Genomic DNA, 20441 nt, shown 5'->3' with positions numbered 1-20441 from the left:
CATGTTAAATATATCCATCTTGTATACATTTCCACACAGTAGGAAACTACTTCTGTTATGTTTTTTCGCCCTGTGGTAGTAAGCATCTCTCTTTTAGGTGTAATTATTATGACTGAAGTTCCTCCTGACAATCAGTTAGGTGTCTGTTCTGATATGAATCATTTGTTTGTCTACAGTGATGCAGAACTTTTGTCACCTGCCATCACAGGACAAGGTGATAAGGCATGCTGATTAGAGGAGCCATGTTTTCCAGCCCTAGTCCTTCACCGCCCAAGGCGGGAACTTACTGAAAGAATTAGTGCAGCTTCCAAAAGTATCTAATGGCTTGGTGGTAGCTTAGGTACCAGCAGATAATGGCTCCTTATGGGCAGACAGGTATTTGATTTAAATTGCTTTGAATTTTTATTCATTTTTCTGAATAATAAAACTCACCATCATTCATTACCCTTTGGGAGCAATGTAGGCTTTTCTTTATTTGGCTTAGACTTCCATTGTCCTAAGTCAGATTTTTAAATGTCAAATTTCAAAATGTAGCATGGATGATGTTAGGATTGATGAGATTCTTTAAGAGAGGATACTACAACTGGACTCCTTAGGCATCTGTTTTGGGTGTGAAACATGTCAATCTCATGCCCAAGTAGCTACCTCTAATTCCTCTTTGTGTCTGCCACAGCTTCTAGCATAGCACTCTACACATAATAGGTACTCCACAGATGTTTTTTGAATGAATAAGCAAATGTTTTATAGCTCGATATCCCAGTTGAGCCTAAACTGGAGTGTGTGCATCAATTTATTAAGTGATTGGAGTGGAGAGTAGAGGAACTTTTTGTGTGTTTGGGGCCAGGGACCAAAGCAACAATGAGATGGAGGGGATAAGGTGACATCTGATCACCCAGACCAGGACTAAGCCCTGTGGCATGCTCATCCTCCCCATTTCCACGTTTAAAGGCCCTGTAAGGAGTTTGGCTCCTGCATAGGAAGAGTTGAAGGTGTTACTCTGACACCTTGAAGGCTTTGCCAAAGCAAACAGCATTCTAGGCAAGTCACCTTCCTTCCTAAGGAGCAGAGGAAGCATCCCCGTGCAGGCTGTGGGGCCCACAGGAGTTTGTAGACATGGTGGCTGCACAGAGGAGATTGGATGTAAGAGTAGGAGAGCACAAGCTCTTAAAAGTACTGAAAGCAACCCCCAGGGGCTACCAGAAGGACCTCAGGTAGAGGGAGGTATTGGCCAGGCGCCGAGGTCCCACAGTTATAAAAGTTGATGGTGCCCTCAAGCCACATAGGTGAGGCCTGGGACATTTGCTTAACAGCTCCAAAAAGTTTCAGCAGCTGAGCTAATGCTTAACACTCAGAACAACACCCTCTCTCTACTTGCATCCATGCCCTGAATTCTGCCTCCCTTCTCTTTCTCTAATCACATAGACATTAAATAATTCATCACATAATTCATACTATGCCAGGTATTAAAAGGGGTATCAGAATATACTTTTTTACAAAAACCCCAACAATCATGACAACTTTTATTAGAGGCTAGTAGTTGTTGAGGAAACACTAAAGAGAAGGTTATTATTTTGAATAAAAGAGGACTTTTAGAAGGATTGGCTAGATATGGCTTGGTAAGTATATAATTAAAGATCCAGGGAGTTGTACAATTTTATTAAAATCTAACTGTAGATCAAATGACTTAAACTTTTAGAATGTCAAACATTGATTGTCACAAATGGGAGAGTTCATTAAACAACATATAATGCCTTTATAAAATGTGGAGCAGGAATGTATACCTGAGCAAATAAGCTGGCAACTATTGAATTCTAAAAGGAGTTCAATTTTAGCACTAATGATATATTGAGCTGCTTGAATAACAAAGTTGCATAATATGCATCAGAAGAACTGTTAACTTACATCAATAAAACACACACACACACACACACACACGCACACACACACACACGGTCACATTATATTTTTTGGTGGTGGAACTGAGTATGGCAAAACCCAAACTGAAGGTATATTTTTCTAGTGAGGAATTGCCTTTGCTTCTGCCAGATGCCTGGGGGCATTACTGAGCCAGAAGCATTTGAAACAAACTTTCCTAGACCACACAAATTAATGTGCATACCAAACCCAGTGTGGGCAGGTTTGTGCTTATGATTTTGCCAGGTAATTTTTTTTTTTCCCCTCACCTCATGAGGAGGACTGTGAGAGACAGCTTTCCTTTAACGGTTTTTTTTTCCAACAGAGATTTTTTTTTTCTTCTCTCTCTTTCTCTCTCTCTCATCCTCCCACTGTAGGCTTTCCAAAATCTTGGCTAATGTTTGTAAAGGCCTCAATCCTGACTCTCCATTCCATGGTTTCAAGGTATCCTCTCCTGTCTCCTCCTTTACCATTAATTGTGGAGGTTTAGGTTCAGTTTATGGACAAATCTCTCAGATTAGCTGGTGGTGATTTACTTACCATGCTGATTTCAGGTTTTTTTTCAATTTTGGTTACTTTGGATTTCCCTATGTTATACAATCGCTTCTTGGACTTTTGGCTAAGATCAAGTGCGGATTTCCCTATGTTGTACAAAAAGGCTCGAGGTGAACACCACCAACAGTATTTGGCACAGCCTGTCAGCAGGTACACGTGCCCCCAGGCTCTCACCATCTGTTGAAGAGGCAAACTTAGTCTGGGGTGTGGCAGGACACACTGTGAGGCTCAACCTCCCTTTATTTATTTTTTTAATTCATCTATTTATTTTTTTCTTTTCTTTCTTTTTTTTTTAAGTAAGCTCTATGCCTAGTGTGGAGCTTGAACTCATGACCCTGAGATCAAGAGTCACATGCTTTACTGACTGAGCCAGCCAGGCACCCCTAGGCCTCCCTTTATGACAGTGAGTGTGAGAAGAGCCTTTCATAGGGTGGGAGTGCAGGTGTTGTCTTAACTTACTTTTTTAGTTTGGTATAGAATTCTTGGTGGCAAGTTATTGCATCTCAGACCTTTAAAATTATTATTATATGGACTTCTCTATGATATCCGTATTATGCCCTGCCTGTCTACATTTTATCCCATTATAGGTAATCTGTTTTCTCTCTGTGGTAACTCTGAATACTCACTGTTTGTCTTGTATGTTCTGAAATTTTGCTATCATGTGTCTGGTATTAACTGCTTTTATTTTTATTTTTTGGTATCTGTGATCCCTGAATCTTAAGATTCTTATTTGCTATTCTTAGAACTCATATTCAGGGGCGTCTGGGTGGCTCAGTCTTTAAGTGTCTGCCTTCGGCTCAGGTCATGATCCCAGGGTCCTGGGATCTAGCCCCGCATCAGGCTCCCTGCTCAGTGGGAAGCCTGTTTCTCCCTCTCCCGCTCTCCCTGCTTGTGTTCCCTCTCTTGCTATGTCTCTCTCTGTCAAATAAATAAATAAAATCTTTAAAAAAAAAAAAAGAACTCATATTCATCAATTCTAGAAAATTCACATTTGCTTTCTTTTTAAATATTTCCTCTTTCCATTTTAATATTCTTTCATCTTGGAATTCCTGTTTGGTCCTTCTCATTCTATTCTTTAGGTCTGATAACTAAGGGGGCCAATCACCCGGTTTGCTTTTTATGACTGAGGGGTTTCTGAGGCTGTGGGATTTTCAACCGGGAAAGTCTCAGGCAGAACAGAATGGATTGTCCCCCTGCTCTTCACTTCTCATATTTTCTATCTCTATAGTAGCTGCATTCTCTGTAATTGTTTCATGTCTTTCTTCTACTTTACTAATTGTCTCTTTAGCCATCACTGTTAAAAATCAGAGTATTTCTCACTTCTTGAAATACTGTTTCTCGACATCAACCTCTTCTTTTTTATAGTTTCTCAATCCTTCAACTATGATTTGGTTTTTACTATCTTTAATATGATCATATTTTTACAGATTCTTGGCCTCATTCTGTCTTTACTGAATCAGAAACTCTGGGGGTTGGAGCCCAGTAATGTGTATTCTGATGTACCCTAATTGAGAAATGTTGGTATCATCTATTTAGGATTCAATTTATTGCAAACACCAATGTTTTCTATAGGGCGGGATGCTGTTTTCCATGTGACCGCAGTAAGTTTTCATGCATCAGAATGCATTAACCCTCAGCCTTAAGTTCCCTGCCTCTCCAGCTACGACAGGGATGTCAGATGACCTTTACCCTTCTCCTTCCTATGACGCTGCACTGTGTAGTACTACTTCACACTAAAGATCTGGGTTGTTTTTTTTTTTTTTATTTTTATGTATTTATTTTTTTAAAGATTTTATTTATTTATTTGACAGAGAGAGAGACACAGCGAGAGAGGGAACACAAGCAGGGGGAGTGGGAGAGGGAGAAGCAGGCTCCCCGCCGAGCAGGGAGCCCCACGTGGGGCTCGATCCCAGGACCCTGGGATCATGACCTGAGCCGAAGGCAGACGCTTAACGACTGAGCCACCCAGGCGCCCCTGTTGGTTTGTTTTTTAAAGAAGTCTTGTCATTTAATTTAATGAGAAAGTGAGGAGTTTGGAAGTTAACCCTTCTTTTTTATGTAAAAAAGATGAACAGCATTACTCTTAATCTCTTTTGCATCTTTATTTAGTAAGCAGTAGTTGAATCGTTTGGTCTTTTACAGCAGATCAAAGATATACTCCGAGATTTATGACTTTACTGTCATAAGTACTGACACAAAGTAAGCTATACTCAAGCTGCCTCTCAAGTTGAGCAGAATCTTAATTGTCAAGAGTGTTTCTCCAGCAGTTATTGCTCTGTGTAAAATGTTTTGATTCTGTTCTCCCTCTAAACATGTATTTATCATCCTGTGCCAGGTACTGTGCTGGATGCTAAGAATACAGCTAGAACCAGGACTGACGTGGTACCTATTGCCACAGAGCTTAGAGGTTGGTGGAGAGACAGACAAGAGCACAGGTGGTTACAATACAGCATGGTAAGTATTATGATAGGTGAAGTAAAGGGCACTATTGGAAGTGTTCTCAATAAAAATGCAACATAACTGCTGTCTGAGTGATTTATTGCTCCTGATTATAAAATACGCTCATAAGATAGAAGCTAACTCCTACTCATCCTGCAGGAGATAGCTCAGGTTGTCATGTCCTCACGTCCTCCGGAGAGTCTTCCCTGCCACCCTCACCACCCTGTTCCCCACATTTGAGATTAGGATCATTCCTACATTCTTCCATCAAATTCTCCATATAGTTCTATTACAATACTTCTCACATTACATTCCAAAGGTCTATTCAAATGTCTGTCACCCTGCTATACTCTAAGCTCTTGGAGAGCAGGTACTCTCTTATTTGTCTTTGCAATTCTAACACAGTGCCAGTACCAGTACCCTTTTGTACTCTTTTTATTGTGAGATTTAGGTTTGCCTTTCCACTTTCGATCAACACCTCACAAAAATGCATTTTTTTTAAAAAAAATTATTTTATTTTATATTAGAGAGAGAGAGCATGAGCGAAGGGAAAGAGAATCTCAAGCAGACTCTGCACAGAGCACTGAGCCTGGTGTGGGGCTTGATCTCACAACCCTGAGATCGTGACCTGAGCCAAAACCAAAAGTTGGATGTTTAATGGACTGTGCCACCCAGGCATCCTGAAAAAAATGAATTTTTTAAAATCGATCTTTTCACTGCTAGGAACATGAACTTGTTATAATCCTTTACCCCCAATAGCGATGCTTCTAAAGAAGATGTACTTTAATATTACCTCAAAATCAGGATCAATAGTTGTCTCTATGGACATAGAGACATCCTAAGAAATTAATTAATTTGATCATTAATTTCTAAGGATGATGGGAAGGCAATAATGAAAATATTATCTGGGAGACCATCCCTACTTCCCTTAAAAAATATGGCATATTGACAGCTTAGCAGTGAGGGCCACAGCATCTCTTTGGGGAAGTATGGGAGACAAAGTATATGGATTGAAGTTGAATTGAAGTTGTGGATTGAAGTGAATCTTTACAGTTCCTTTGGCCATTGAGCATCCAGCCTCTCTTTCTTTCTTTCTTTCTTTCTTTCTTTCTTTCTTTCTTTCTTTCTTTCTTTCTTTCTTTTTTTTAAAGATTTTATTTATTTGACAGAGAGAGACACAGTGAGAGAGGGAATACAAGGAGGGGGAGTGGGAGAGGGAGAAGCAGGCTTCCCACTGAGCAGGGAGCCCAATGCGGGGCTAGATCCCAGGACCCTGGGATCATGACCTGAGCCGAAGACGGACGCTTAACAACTGAGCCACCCAGGCGCCCCCAGACTCTCTATTTCAAGTAAATTCCCCACTGTGTGGGTCTTAGTGCCCTAACTCCCTCTCTAAAAGCCCCATTAGCCAGATATCCCTTCTTCCCAATGCCAGCAGAGAGGGTGTGATCATGAAACCTGGGTTCAGGCAATCAGATTTGGGAATTTGAATCTGAAGTGAGTCATTTAAATGGGTAAGGATGGTTAAAATACGGTCCCAGTGGCCAGTGGTTCTGGCATGATGTCTAGCAGTATCTACCTGTGATGCCATTAGCATGAGTATCCTAACTAAAGCTGGATGTAACCCTGTGGTTCTTACTGTCTGATTGCTCTTAGTTTCTGCTTTTTTTTTTTTTTTTAATTTTCCCCCAGCCTCGTTCTTCAGCCTTCCTGTTGATTCTATGAGCTATTTGATATCCTGCCAATAAATTCCTTTCCTGCTAAAATTAGCCAGTCGGTTTCTATTGCTTGTGACCAAGAACTTCATCTTTATGCTGCTTTGTTCAAAGTGCTTTATGCTTACTGAATAAGTAGTTGTTGAATGACCAAGTGGCTCTCATGTTTTATACGTTGCCCAAGCATGTTTTCTGTGTGACTGTATCCCTGACAGAAGAACAGTTATTTTATGAAATATTAATGAACATTTTCTGGAATGTATATGTTCTGTGAAACAAGTGATACGAATGAAAGATTTGTAGTGCAGCAGAAAGGTAGGGGGCCCTGGGCACAATCGTGTGGAGGTTGGGAAAGCAAACACAGGATTGAAATCCCTAAACCCATCCTAAGCCAAATCCCTCCTCCTAAGGGAAGGTCAGCTTGTGTTTCAGTCTGGTATTTGTTCACTGAGCCTTATCCACAGTGAAACCTGAGATGGCAAGCCTCCCAAAGGCTTTACTGGGCCCTAAAAGCTTATGCTCAAGCCTCAGGTTGTGAGGGTGTGCTGAGAGGGCTAAAGAGAGCTGTTGGCTTCAGGATTTGAGGCTTGCACATTTTGTACTCTAGGAATATGGGTGTATCGTCAAAAGTTTTTGTTGCTTTATGTTCTTTCTTCTTCCTTTTTATCCTCTCCCCGATTCCACAGTGCAAGTTAGCTATTTTTAAAGGTTTTGATTATTTTTTTTTGTTTTTAGTTTTATATGTTATCAATTTTACTACATTTACTTACGGAAAGTTTTATCTCTGATAACTTGATACTGTTAGTTTACTTTTTATCTTCCAGACACTATTGGGCTTTTATAAAAAATTATTCATATATTGACCATATTCATAGATTTGGTGATATAAGAAAACTTATTCAAAGTGGATCTAAAATGGTTGAATACTTCTCTCTGAAATTTGCTGATTGTAATTGAAATACTCTTATTCGGTAAAGCTTGCCAAGGGTCAAAGGAATATGATCTTACATGTAGTTTACATGTAAGTCACATATTATCTACCTATAATTCATGTGTAGTTCTTTTCACAGCTCTTGTCATTTGGTACTCAGAATAGCAATCTATAATAGTGTTTCTAAAAGCATCTAAGAAATGTTCCATCTTGCATGCATAAAACATTTAAATTTAGCTTTCATGTGATTCTTAGGTATTATGTTTTAGAATAACATTATACAGTTCTGTGGTTGTTTTGCTATTAAAGCATTCTTAACTGATTTCCATATCAGTTGATTCTGTGCCTTGTTGTAATGTAAATAACCTCTAAAGATACATTAAACTAGAGTTTGCTCTTTAGTAAACAGCTCTATCAGTGACTTTTTCAAAGACGTGGGCAGGTTTATCAATATTATCAATATCAATTCCTGCCAGATTGAGTACATATCTTTTTTCTTGAGAAAGCTTTGGTTGATTTAGCCCTTAACCTTCCTCTCACAACCAGATCTACAGAGACTCATAACATGCTCAGGCTGAAAAGTTTTTCTGCGTATTTGTCTGGAGTCTTACTGATTAAAAACTCAACTCCATTAAGGCAGGGGCATTGCTTATCTTGTTCTTGTATGTCTAGCGCCTAGCACAGTGCCTGGCATACGCTAGATTCTCTATAAGTTTGTGAAAAGAATGGATGCTAATTTTCAACTTTATTAAGGAGGATTGCTTTGTGGCCGCCACTTGGTGTAAAATAAAATCAAGTAATACCAAAAAAATAAAATAAAATAAAAGAATGGATGAACGTTAATACGCTTAACAGTTGCCATTTTCCACAGAGAGCCAGTATGATTGTAGATCTACGATGATGGTTAATTGTGTCTGCTTGATTGATATAAGAGATGCCCAGATAGCTGCTAGAGATTACTTCTGGGTGGGTCTGTGAGGGTGTTTCCAGAAAAGATGAGCATTTGAATCCATAGACTGAGTAAAGAAGATCACCCTCATCAATGTGTGTGGGCATCATACAATCCGTTGAGAGCCTGAATAGAACAAAATGGTAAAAGAAGGGCAAATGTGCTCTCTCTGCTTGAGCTGGGACATTCATCTTCTTGGTCATCTGTCCCCAGTTCTTGGGCCTTTGGACTCAGACAAGCACTAACATTGGCTGTCCTGGTTCTCAGGCTTTTGATTTGAACTAGAACTACACCAGTGGCTTCCTGAGAGCCTCTGGCTGGCAGGCAGTAGATCATGGGATTTCTCAGCCTTCATAATCTTGTGAGTCAGTCCCTCATAATGATTCTCTTTCTACATATCTATATATATCCTATATGTTCTGTTTCTCTGGAGAACCCTGACTAATACACCCACCTATTTGAAACACAGGTCTCCTTGAAGTCTCTACTTTACTTTAGCTTGGCTCCTTTCCTCACAGCCTGCAAGTATTACTAGCATTCTCCTAGCTCCAAAGTGCCAAATCCAGATCATTTTATTTCCCTATCAAAATTTTTCTTGGGTTGGTTCCGTACCAACCCATCTGTACCATTTCTTATGCTCCTCATCACCATCTTTTTCTTAGTTCTCCACATTCATCAAGATTTTTGGATAATGAAGGATAGTTGGAAGAAAGGTAGACAGGGACAAGGGGCCCCCACCCTAAGAGGAAACCACCCTTAAAACAATTTTACACCAGGGAAGGAGCCCTCCACCCTTTCCCACATGATAGATAGATGACAAAAACCTGATTGGATGACAGGCACAGATTAAATTAGATTAAATCAGATTAAAACAGCCCACCAACAAGCCCATAAAAACTCCTAGACTTAGAAACTACTGGGGGGGGGGAACAATTTCAGGTCCCCTCCCTCTTCAGGAGCTTTGTACTCTCAATAAACTTTGCTTTGCTGCCCACCACTCTTCAGTCTGGTCTACCTCTTCATTCTTCGAAGCAGCATGACCAAAAACCGCAGGCACTAAAGAAAAGATCCTGTAACAGTACCAGGCTCACTATCTTTCTCTCTAACCTGACTCCTTCAGAAATTTCAAGGCCTTCATGAATGACCCACTGACTATGATGGTCTCAGTTCTGTAGTCTGTTCAGTGCTTATGGCTTCACATCCATTCTATTTCAGCAGTCCACCTTGGATTGACCTCATTGGCCTTGTCCTTACCTGGAACTTACTAATATATACAGCTGAGAGCTCACACATCAATCTCTTCTCCAAATATACCCTCCTATTCTGCCAGTCATCTCCTGTTTTTACAAGCCTACTCTCTCTCTCTCTCTTTTTTTTTTTTAAGATTTTATTTATTTATTTGACAGAGAGAGACACAGAGAGAGAGGGAACACAAGCAGGGGGAGTGGGAGAGAGAGAAGCAAATTCCCTGCGGAGCAGGGAGCCGGATGCGGGGCTCCATCCCAGGACTTTGAGATCATGACCTGAGCTGAAGGCAGACGCTTAACGACTGAGCCACCCAGGCAAGCCTACTCTCTTAATGACATCATGGTAATCTCAGTCCCCTGATTTCTCTGCTTTTTCCAACTCCATTGATGCCCTCTTAGCATCCTTTCTTTATCATCCTGATCAGATCCCATGGATCTCATTTCTACTACTCTTCTACCAGCAACCTTAATTAATTTATTCTACCCCTTCAGTCCTTCACTCATCTACTTTTTATACTTCTTCACCCAAGCAGGATGAATGGTACTGAAAAAAAAAAAATCACACATAGTGTAGGAAGTAGTACTTCTGTAAATATGGGAATCCAGTCTTAGACCCTCAAATGCTATATACTCTTTCTCAGCTTCTCTTATTTCCTTTAAAGACAATTACAAAATTTTACGTGTTTTTAAGCCCCTCTCCTCACTTTCAGAAATGGCTCTGCTAACTTCCCATTTCACAGAGAATGCAGAAGCTATCAGAAATGAACTTTCTTCAAGTCCTACTCCCCTGCATTTCTTCTCTCCTAAATACAAAGACATCTGTTTTCACTCCTGTCACTACATCTTTCTCCTTTGTCCTCCTTCCAGGTAGTGCAAATTAGTACTTGGGACTCAACTTCTTCCTTTTTCCTTTTTGGCTGTGGTGCCTCAGTTATCTCCTCTTTCCTTTTAGTTCTTGTGCTTGACTGATACACTGGATCAAGTCACACCACTTAAAAAGTGAAATACCAAAATACCCTCCCTTGCCTCTGATTCTCAGCTACTTGCCACCCTATCGTTTGCTTTCCTTCATAGAAAAGCTTGAGGTCTTCACTTCCTTGCTTCTCTTATTTGTTTTTTTTTTCAAGACCCATCCACTTTGTAATCCATCTGAAATAGACTTAGACCACCACCATAATATCAAAACTGCTCTTGCTAAGTCATCAGTGTCTTCTTAATTTCCAAATCCAATCAGTGGTCACTTTTGACCATTTGGAATGACCAAAGGAATATTTATATTCCTTTATTTCTTTGCTTTATTTTTGATCATGTTAACCACTCTTTGGGAACTCTCTTCTTGGTGTTTTATTATCTGGTCTTTCCTGTCTCCCTCCTAATTCTCTTAGAATTTTTGTGGGCCCTCCTACCTATTTCTAAAATATTGATGTTCTCAAGGATTCCAGCTTCAGATCTCTTTTCTCACTCTCTATAGTCTCCCTTGAATAGTGTCTTCTGTGACCATAGCTTCAACTGTCACCTGAATATTAATGACACCCAAATACAGGGAAGTGACTTTTTCCAAAGGGGTTAGGATCTAAAGTCAGTGTGAAAGGCAAAATAGAGTTAAAATTACATTTGAAAAATCTCTAAAATCCCGTGTACATGATTTTGAGTGTATATACTATCAGTCAAGAAATCGTACATAGCCAGTTTTCCGCTGCTATTGGAACAGAAGGTTGTTTCTTTCTTTTTTTTTTTGATATTTTATTTGACAGAGAGAGAGAGACAGCGAGAGAGGGAACACAAGCAGGGGGAGTGGGAGAGGGAGAAGCAGGCCTCCCGCAGAGTAGGAAGCGCGATGTGGGGCTCAATCCCAGGACTCTGGGATCGTGACCTGAGCCGAAGGCAGACGCTTAACGACTGAGCCACCCAGGCGCCCCCAGAAGGTTGTTTCTTGAGTTGAACACCAGATGAAGTTGTTGGCTTGCATTTAGGGTCCATGTTATAAGAAAAATGTGTGGGGTTTTTTCTCTGTTTTGTTTGTTTGTTTGTTTGTTTTGGCAAGCACATAGAGTAGAGTTAATATAAGTACGTAGGTTTGGGATATAACCTCACTATATGTATTTTCAGCCTGACCTCTTTCATGAACTCTGAATTTATACACCAAACTGCCTACCAAATATCACCTTTTGGATATACCAATCTAGGTTGTTTTAGTTAGATTTCTGAAAGATGAAGATATCACATACTCGTACACTGCTTAGCAAAGGCATTTATTACAAGGATACAGTGATGTGGCAAGGGTACAGTACAGCTCACACGCAGAGTGTTTTCCTACTAAATGGGTTGATGTTCTTATTCCAGGCAGGTGTTCCTCTAGCATTATACAGCCTGGCTAGAGCCATAGGCAGCTTCGGATTGCTGGAATCTCTAGGCCAAGTATCACACAAGTCAGTGACCTCTGACTAAACAGCTTTATTGAGACTAGTGGGATTCATAAGCATCTAGGAAGGCACTGCAATTCTTTACTGGTCTTTTATTTAAGTTCTGTGCTTCATCCAGTGGCTGTTACATTACCTACAAGACCATCCTCATGAGGCCATCATGACCAATCAGCAAAGCAAAATAGCATTTCTGACGAGACTGAACATCTGACTATTACAAGTAGGGGGTATGTTGTATGTATTAAGAACCAATTTCAGGGGGCACCTGGCTGGCTCAGTCGGTGGGGGGGTGTGACTCTTGATCCTAGGGCTGTAAGTTCAAGCCCCTTTGGTGTAAAGATTACTTAAAAATAAAATCTTAAAAAAAAAAAAAAGAACCAGTATCAAAGACAAGTCTGTATGGCAATAAACTTCACCTCCTCTTTCTCAAACACACCAAACAGCATAAATAATTAAAAGCATCATAATACAAAGCAGTCAAACATTACATCAAAGATGTAGCAGCACTACTCAACTGTGGCCTGTTTCATTTGACATTTGACATTTGTCCTCTTTCTTCCTGTCATTATTCATGTTCCATAATATGTGTCTTAACATGTCTTGAGTATATATAGAATAAGGATGCCTGTTTATACCTTCTACTATCTCTGCCTATATATTTATACTATCAGCCCCTTAATTTGAGGAAGATTGAATGATGAAGGGACATTTTCCATGGTCAACACTGGGTTGCAGAGGGTAGGAAATTGTACATTTGGAATATCCCATTATCATCTTTTGCTGGCCATCACATTTTGGCTTTTCTCCCTTTGAAGTTGACCTCTTTGCCTCCATTGTTACTCCCTTTACAGAACAACAGGATATAATTTCATCCAGATAACATTCTTTTCTTTGTGTCAAATATATATTCAGTAAAATTAATATTGTAAATCATTTGCTCCCATCTAAAAATTGCAGACATCAATTTTAATTATTTTATTGGAGGTAGCATTCTTTAAGTTTATTATAAAAAGCAACACATTGATGATACATTATTTCTTCTAAATCTGAAATACCAAAAAAGTATGAAGAAGAAAAGCCATTCATAATCCCCTTACCTAGGGATAGGCATTGTTAATTTTTAGTTGTAACCTCTTATTATTTTTTTATAGGACCATAAATGAAGTCATACTTTAACATATTGTTTTGTATCTGGTTATCTTTCTATGTTAGAAAACACAGATTATTGATTATATTAATGATCGTATTATTCTATTACCCCTATGTGTCAACCTCATAAATTTGAAAATGTGTATCTTTTTGTTTTTCACACCCTGCAAAGATGGGATTATTACTATTCCATTTTATAGATAAATAGATCCTGAGGTTCAGAGAGGGTAGGTGACTGCTTGAAATCTACACATCAAATAAGTGGCAGAAATAAAACTTGCTCAATGACTTCGCGATGCCAAATTGGTATCCTTTCCACAGTGTGCTTTCCATCTCTCTAATGAGATAATGCAGATGAAGGGGTGGAGCAAATGCACACTATTGTTATTTATTTTAAGAGGCAGCCTAAAGAGAGTCATTGCCTTGGGAGCAACTTCTGATTTGGTCTGGCTCTAGGGCAGCTTCGTGAATTAAAATTGCACAAAGGCTTCCCAGGCTGCAGGCTGAACTTGTCTTAATGCAAAACATCATTATAACACACCAATATATCAATATGCAATTGAATCCTACAATCAGAATTAATTCCTGATCAGTAAACATAGCCATAGAACATTAAAGGAAACAGGTCATTATTGAACCAGGACATTCAAGTCCTTGTGAGCAAAAAGGCAGACCCTATGTATGTACATTGATCTTGTGTCATTACCCTTCTGGTATTTTCTTTGCTGGGGGATGAGTGGAAAGTCTAGTAGGGGAGAACAATCTTGTGTAGTTCTAAGGAATCTAACCTGTGGCCTAGAAGGCACAGGGAGCTTGAACCAAAAATTCTGAAGAATTTGAGATTCTGTAGTTACTTCTTTTTTCTCTACCTGTTGCTTTACAGATCAATGGATTCTGGATATAGGGTGCTGCGAGTATCCTGTATGACTTTTTTTCCTCACATAGTCCAAAGGTGAGGCACATTCTTTTACCAAAGATAGTTTGCTATTTATCTACTTCCTCATTTACTTTTTCTTGGGCCTCACACCATCTTGGTCAAGATTTTGGTTTGCCTGGGCAGCTGTCCTGTTATGCCTCCAAAGACTCTGGACTGCTTTTCCCTTTGAAGGTCCTCATTTCAGTGAGACTTGGGACTGAAAGTGTACAGTGAGAATTTATTCCTATTGGGTTCTTGGGTGCAAATCTCCAGGCCTCTGTTGAAATATAATTTTTAGAGAAAGATAAAATCATGACTTTCATATAGATATAAAAATGAATATATGTTAAAGAATTCATTTCACTCATGTGAGATCAGGGAACCAGGCAAAATGGGACAGAACTGATTTTTCCATGGGTAAAATGTGGGAGTCAATTAAAATCCCTACCAGACAGGACGGGAGTTACATATATCTATCAATTACCTACAATTTACAAAGAGCAGCAAAGTTACTTAAAGATAATGAACAAAGCTAGAATCTGATAACCCAGAAGGATATGCTATAGACATGCATAATTTTTTCTGTATACCCCCCAAATAAAAGAACAAAGGGCCCTCTTAACCAGTTTCAGTGGGAAAAACAAGTGACTTGAGTAATACCAGATCACTGCCATTGTGGTCCTTTTAGAACTCTGAATTCACCTGACAAATTTAAAACAAAAGTTTTGGTTCCTAAATGTCCTCAAGATGCTTGAAAGAAAAAAAATGTCCGAATAAGAATATTAGAAAACAAAGACAGACTAAATATCAAAATTCATTAAAATATTCCGACCTTTATTTAGACAATTCAAATTGGATTATTTCCTGAAATGTGTTATACCCTTCATAATACAAACTAGACCATCAAGGATAAGGTCTTCAAAATACAAGCACAGCTATCCAGTCCTATTGCTATACATTGTTAGCTACAGCATCTTGCTGCTGAGATTTTATGTTAACATTATCCTTTGCTGTCATTAAGACTTTTGCAACTTTGGGGCGCCTGGGTGGCTCAGTCGGTTAAGCATCTGCCTTCAGCTCAGGTCATGATCCCAGGCTCCTGGGGTCGGGCTCCCTGTTCAGCGGGGAGCCTGCTTCTTCCTCTCCCTCTGCTGCTCCCCCTGCTTGGGCCTCAAGTCCAAATAAATAAATAAATAAATAAATAAATAAATAAATAAATAAATAAAATCTTAATTTATTCTCTGTCAAGTAAATAAATAAATAAAATCTTTAAAAAAAGGCTTTTACAACTAATTTTCAGTAACCTTCAGAAATTTTCTAAAATTTTTCTTAGGAAACAAGATAATTATATATAGGTTGTCATTAGAAAAATGACAATTTTCCATTGCTATTTCCATACAAATACTTGAATCCATGAGTGTCATGTCACAGTCCCCAACTTTATATACTTTTAGTACATATGCCCACTACCAAAAATCAAATGAAACATATAGTAACTTAAGTTCAGCAGTAAAAGTTTCTCTAAATTAGAATTATGAAATAAGACAAGCCCTAAGTTAAGGAATGTGATCAATATAGAATTATAGTCAAAGAACACAACTTGTATTTCCATACTGATCCCAAAATATATGTCTACTCCTAGTTATTTACCCAAGAGGAATGAAAATATATGTCCACAAAAATACTGAATGATTATTTTTTGGCAGCTTCATTTATAATAGCCAGAAGCTGAAAACAACCTAACTGTCCTTCCCTGATGAATGGATATACAAACTGTGGTCTACTCATGTAGTGGAATACTAATCAGTAATAAAAAGGAACTAATTACTGATAAATGCATCAATGAAACATGCTGAGTAAAAGAAGCCAGACACATATGTACTGTATGTACTGTATGATATCATTTTCTAGGACTGGCAAAACTAGAGTGACTAATCTAGAGGAACTGAGTGGTTGCTGAGGGTCTGACGGTGGAGGAAGTGATTAACTGCAAAGGGGTAGTAGGGGTAAAACAAAAAACCAAAAAATATGTGTGGTACATATGGTATAATTGATGAGCCAATATTGATAGATTGTTGTTAAGTCCATAGTTTATATTAGAATTCATTCTTTGTGTTGTATAGATTTATAGATTTTGACAAAGACATAATGTCATATATCCACCATTTCAGTATTAAAATGATAGTTTGGTTGTCCTAAAAATGCTGTATGCTTTTTTATATTCCTTCCCCCAAACTCTGGCAACCACTGATCTTTTTACTGTCTCTATAGTTTTGCCAACTATAATTTTTTTCTCTCACTTTTTTAGGTAAGTGCTATGTACATAAAGGTTTATGTTTCTTATCTCTGCCATCCAATCAGATTATCTCCCATAACTTTTTCTTTTATATGATTTATCTTTTCCTGAGGACTTCCTGGAGGGTGGTGGAAGAGATCTCCCTATTAAAAGCTGCAGCAGAGAGAGCTATTCCTTCCCAGTATACATTCTGCCCTTCTTCCTTTTAATAATAAAATAATCCCACTCTGTGAAGGTTTGACTGAGCTCTTGGCTATGATTGCATTTCCTGCCTTCCTTGTATCTTGGTGTGGCCTGTGGGATATGAGCAGAAAGAAAATGTGCAAGTGATTCAAATTGACAAGATTGAGAAAATAAGACATTTACCATGTAATTTTAAAGATTTTCATTTGGGGTTCCTGGGTGGCTTAGTCAGTTGGGCCTCTGCCTTCGGCTCAGGTCCTGGAATCAAGCCGCACAGCGGGCTCCCTGCTCAGCGAGGAGTCTGCTTCTCCCTCTCTCCCCGCTTGTGCTGCTCTCACTTGCTCTCTCTGTCTCTCAAATAAATAAATAAAAATCTTAAAAAAATAAAGATTTTTATTTATTTTTATTTTAGAGTGAGAGAGCATGTGAGCAGGAGGGGCAAAGGGTGAGGGAGAGAATCTTCAGGCAGACTCCCTGCTCAGCACGGAGCCTGACCTGACCTGGGGCTCGATCCCAGGATCCTGAGATCATGACCTGAGCCAAAACCAAGAGTCGAACGCTTAACTGACTGAGCCACCCAGGTGCCCCTGCCATGTAATTTTAGACTCGTGTCCCATTCTTGGACCACACTACCTAAAGGATATTGTGAATTAATATTATCCTTGTGACGGACAAACAGAAGCCTGTGAGGGTAAGTAAAGGAGCGGTCAAGGGAGCTAGAAGGAAAATCAGGGGACTGTGGTTTTATGGAAGCTAAGGAAGCAAGACTTTGTAGATGTGATCAACATGTCCAAACGAAACTGAGAAATCCAATGAAATAAGGAATGGGGATTTGATCATTAGTCTCAGTTTTCTTATCTATAAAATGGGTATCTTGTGTGGTTATCATATGGTTGACTAAACTAAACTAAGCTGGCTTATGGTGGGTTCTCAATAAATTTTAGCTTCCTTCTCTTTTTGTGATTAATCCACTGTTTTATTCAACAAATACTTATTACTGGTGACGAACTCTGCAAGAGGCTGGCTATGCAATGATGACAGACCCTGCCCTAAAAGCACTCTGTAGTGTTGTAGGGTGAACACATCAACAGGCCAGTATTATTCCTTGCCAAGAGTGATACGATGAAAGGAAGTACATGGAAGTTACCTGATTTATTTCGCTTTGTTTCTTTGGTTTTGGCAGGTGAATTACAAAACTTAAAAACATCTCAAAGTGCAAAAAAAAAAACCTTCTTTTTTTTTGTTAACATGATATTGTTGATGCATGAACGTGTTTCTAGATTATTGAATACAATGCCAAGCAATGCATTCTTATTTTTGTATGTGAAAGTTCTGTTTTTTGAGTAACTGCTTAAAGTTGAAGGAAACACCCATCCACTAAAGTTCTCACTCAGAACTCACACTGCCCTGTACCAAAAAAAAAGTCAGTGAATACTTTTAATTGGCAGCTATCTAATTCATTTATATCCACAGTTGCTCAAATATGTTAGGAAATTCATTTACTAGTAGTATCTTTTTTTTTTTTTTTAAGATTTTATTTATTTATTTGAGACAGAGAGCACAAGCTGGGAGGATGATCAGGGGGAGAGGGAGAAGCAGACTCCCCACTGAGCAGGGAGCCTAAGGACAAGGACAATGCGGGGCTCAATCCCAGGACCCTGAGATCATAACCTGAGCTAAAGGCAGACACTTAACCAACTAAGCCTCCAATGCACACCTAGCAGTATCTCTTTTTAAATTGAGTTTTATTTTACATTCAGTAAAATCTATCCTTTTTATGAGTTTTGGCAAACAAAACAACGATGTAATCACTAACACAATGAAAGTATAGAACAGTTCCATTACCCCCCCAAATTTCCTCAAGCTCCTTTTAAGTCAGCCCCTTTTCCTGGTCACCATTGATCAGTGTTCTGTCCCTTTTTAAGAACTTTTTATTTTGAAATAATTATAGACTCACAAGAAACTGCAAAAACAGTACTGAATCTCGTGTACCCATCACCTAGCTCTCTCCAATGGTGACAACTTACATAACTGTGGTACAAGATCATAACCATGCCCTGTAACGTTTGAAGGCAGGTTTTCCTTTCACTTCTTGCCTGTGTTTACTTTTTTTTTCTTTTCACACAAATTTAATTCTGTTGTGTTAAAAGGAGCAGATGCTAGTTTTCCCTCAGATGTCTGCTGTTGCATTTTCAGTATTTCAGTTCCATCACCCTTGTTACTCCTACATCTTTCTGTGGTCGTTTCTTTATCCCACCGTCCTCCCTACCCCCATTTTAATTCTGCTGCTAGATTTTTTTTCTTTTTTTCTGAGCTTTGTGCCACAAATGGTACTATTGTAATTCTCGAATTGCTAACTTCTACCTCAGTCCTTACGTTTTAAAGGAGGGAGTCGTGTTTGTGCTTAATTGTTGCAGTGCTTACAACAGTTATACAGTGTATGTATGTTAGCCGGCTTGGCTCTCCAACCTCGGAGAAGGTTCTCGCTCTACCTTTTCTCCATTAGTCACTCATTTATTTCCCAGATATTTGGCTATTTTTTGGAAGAAAGGGTACAGCGACCGTTAAAAACGCCGGCATCCCCCTCTCCCAGGTTTCGGCTTGCCTGCCGCACCTCCCTTTTGCCGCCTTTGTGGACGCAGAGAGCACAGCCCGCGTTCAGTTCCTGGGGCCAGTGAGATGAGGGGCGGTGCCTCGCTCTATGGTCCCGGGCGGCAGGAAGGTCACGCCCCCTGGCCCGGGTCCTGCGCGCGCGGCCCGCGACGTCAGCCACCCGCGCGGGCCTGGCCCCGTGGTGCGCGGGAGGTGCTAGTGCGCATGCTCCGACTCGGTCGCTGCGGTGGCTGTGCCTGCGCTGGCGGTGGCTGCGGCAGGGCTGGGCCTCTCTCTTGGTGGGCCTCTTTGCGTGTTCGTTCCGCTCGTCTACCGTCGTCTCCGTGGCCCCTGGTAGCCCATCACACTCTCCTCCCTGGGGCCGCTGGCTGGACGGCAGCTGGCAGAGCGATAGGCACCTCACCCCGATTCCCCTCCCCCTGCTCCGTTGTCCCGCCTGCGCTAGGCTGGGCGGCGGGGTCAGGGGCCGAGCGGAGCGGGGTGAGTATTCCCACAGCCTTTGCTGGCCCCTCTTCCCGGCTCTGCTTCCCGCACGGTCCTCATCCCACTCCTGGGATGGTGAGGAAGGGCGGGTGCGGGTAGGCGGCAAATAGCCCAGCCCTGAACAAAAGACTGGGAATCGGGGCTCTCGCCAGTGAAATATAGGCCGTGTCCCGGCGGTCTTGGGGCGAGCTGATGGGGGGTGGGGGTGGGGTCGCAGGGGGAAGGAAGGCCCGCACCCAGTGTGACCGGCCCTCTTGGGCCACTACGGAGCGCTCACGCACAGCGTGGGTAGTCCACTGCCCAGTGTTTAAAACCTGCGCAGGGGTAGCAAGTCTTTGTCCGTGTAACCTTGAAACAAAGGGTATTAAATTGTCGGTGATTCCAGTGGCCAAGTCCCACTTAAGTTGAAGGGGTTTCAGATTCATTAAGAATCAGGAGGAATAAGTTAATATTTATAGCCAACAATTTTTCTTCTCCCAAATGACGTATCTACTCACAGTATGTGAAATATGAGTTGGGGGGTAGTTAACTGATTTATAGAAACATTTATGATGGCAAAAATTATAAACATCTAGGAAAAGCAAAAGAATAGCTGAGAATGGAACCTTGTCTAAGACGCCCACCTGAG

At 40.3% G+C, this 20441-nt stretch overlaps 1 protein-coding gene across 3 annotated transcripts in view; it reads left to right on the top strand.

Annotated features, from left to right (window-relative positions):
* Positions 1–19544: 19544 nt before the first annotated feature.
* Positions 19545–20441, top strand: part of ATG10 (autophagy related 10) — a 225923-nt gene continuing 225026 nt past the window's right edge. For 2 of the 3 annotated variants that reach the window (XM_081826650.1, XM_031030902.2), the window contains exon 1: positions 19615–19810. The gene's annotated coding sequence lies outside the window, so the exon portion shown is untranslated. The other variant, XM_031030903.2, reaches the window with a different exon arrangement.

This window comes from Leptonychotes weddellii, chromosome 7 (genome assembly GCF_054177405.1).
Source record: "Leptonychotes weddellii isolate Sample4059 chromosome 7, ASM5417740v2, whole genome shotgun sequence".
NCBI lineage: Eukaryota > Metazoa > Chordata > Mammalia > Carnivora > Phocidae > Leptonychotes > Leptonychotes weddellii.
Note: the sequence above shows the minus strand (reverse complement) of the source record. Positions and strands in the feature narration are given on the sequence as shown.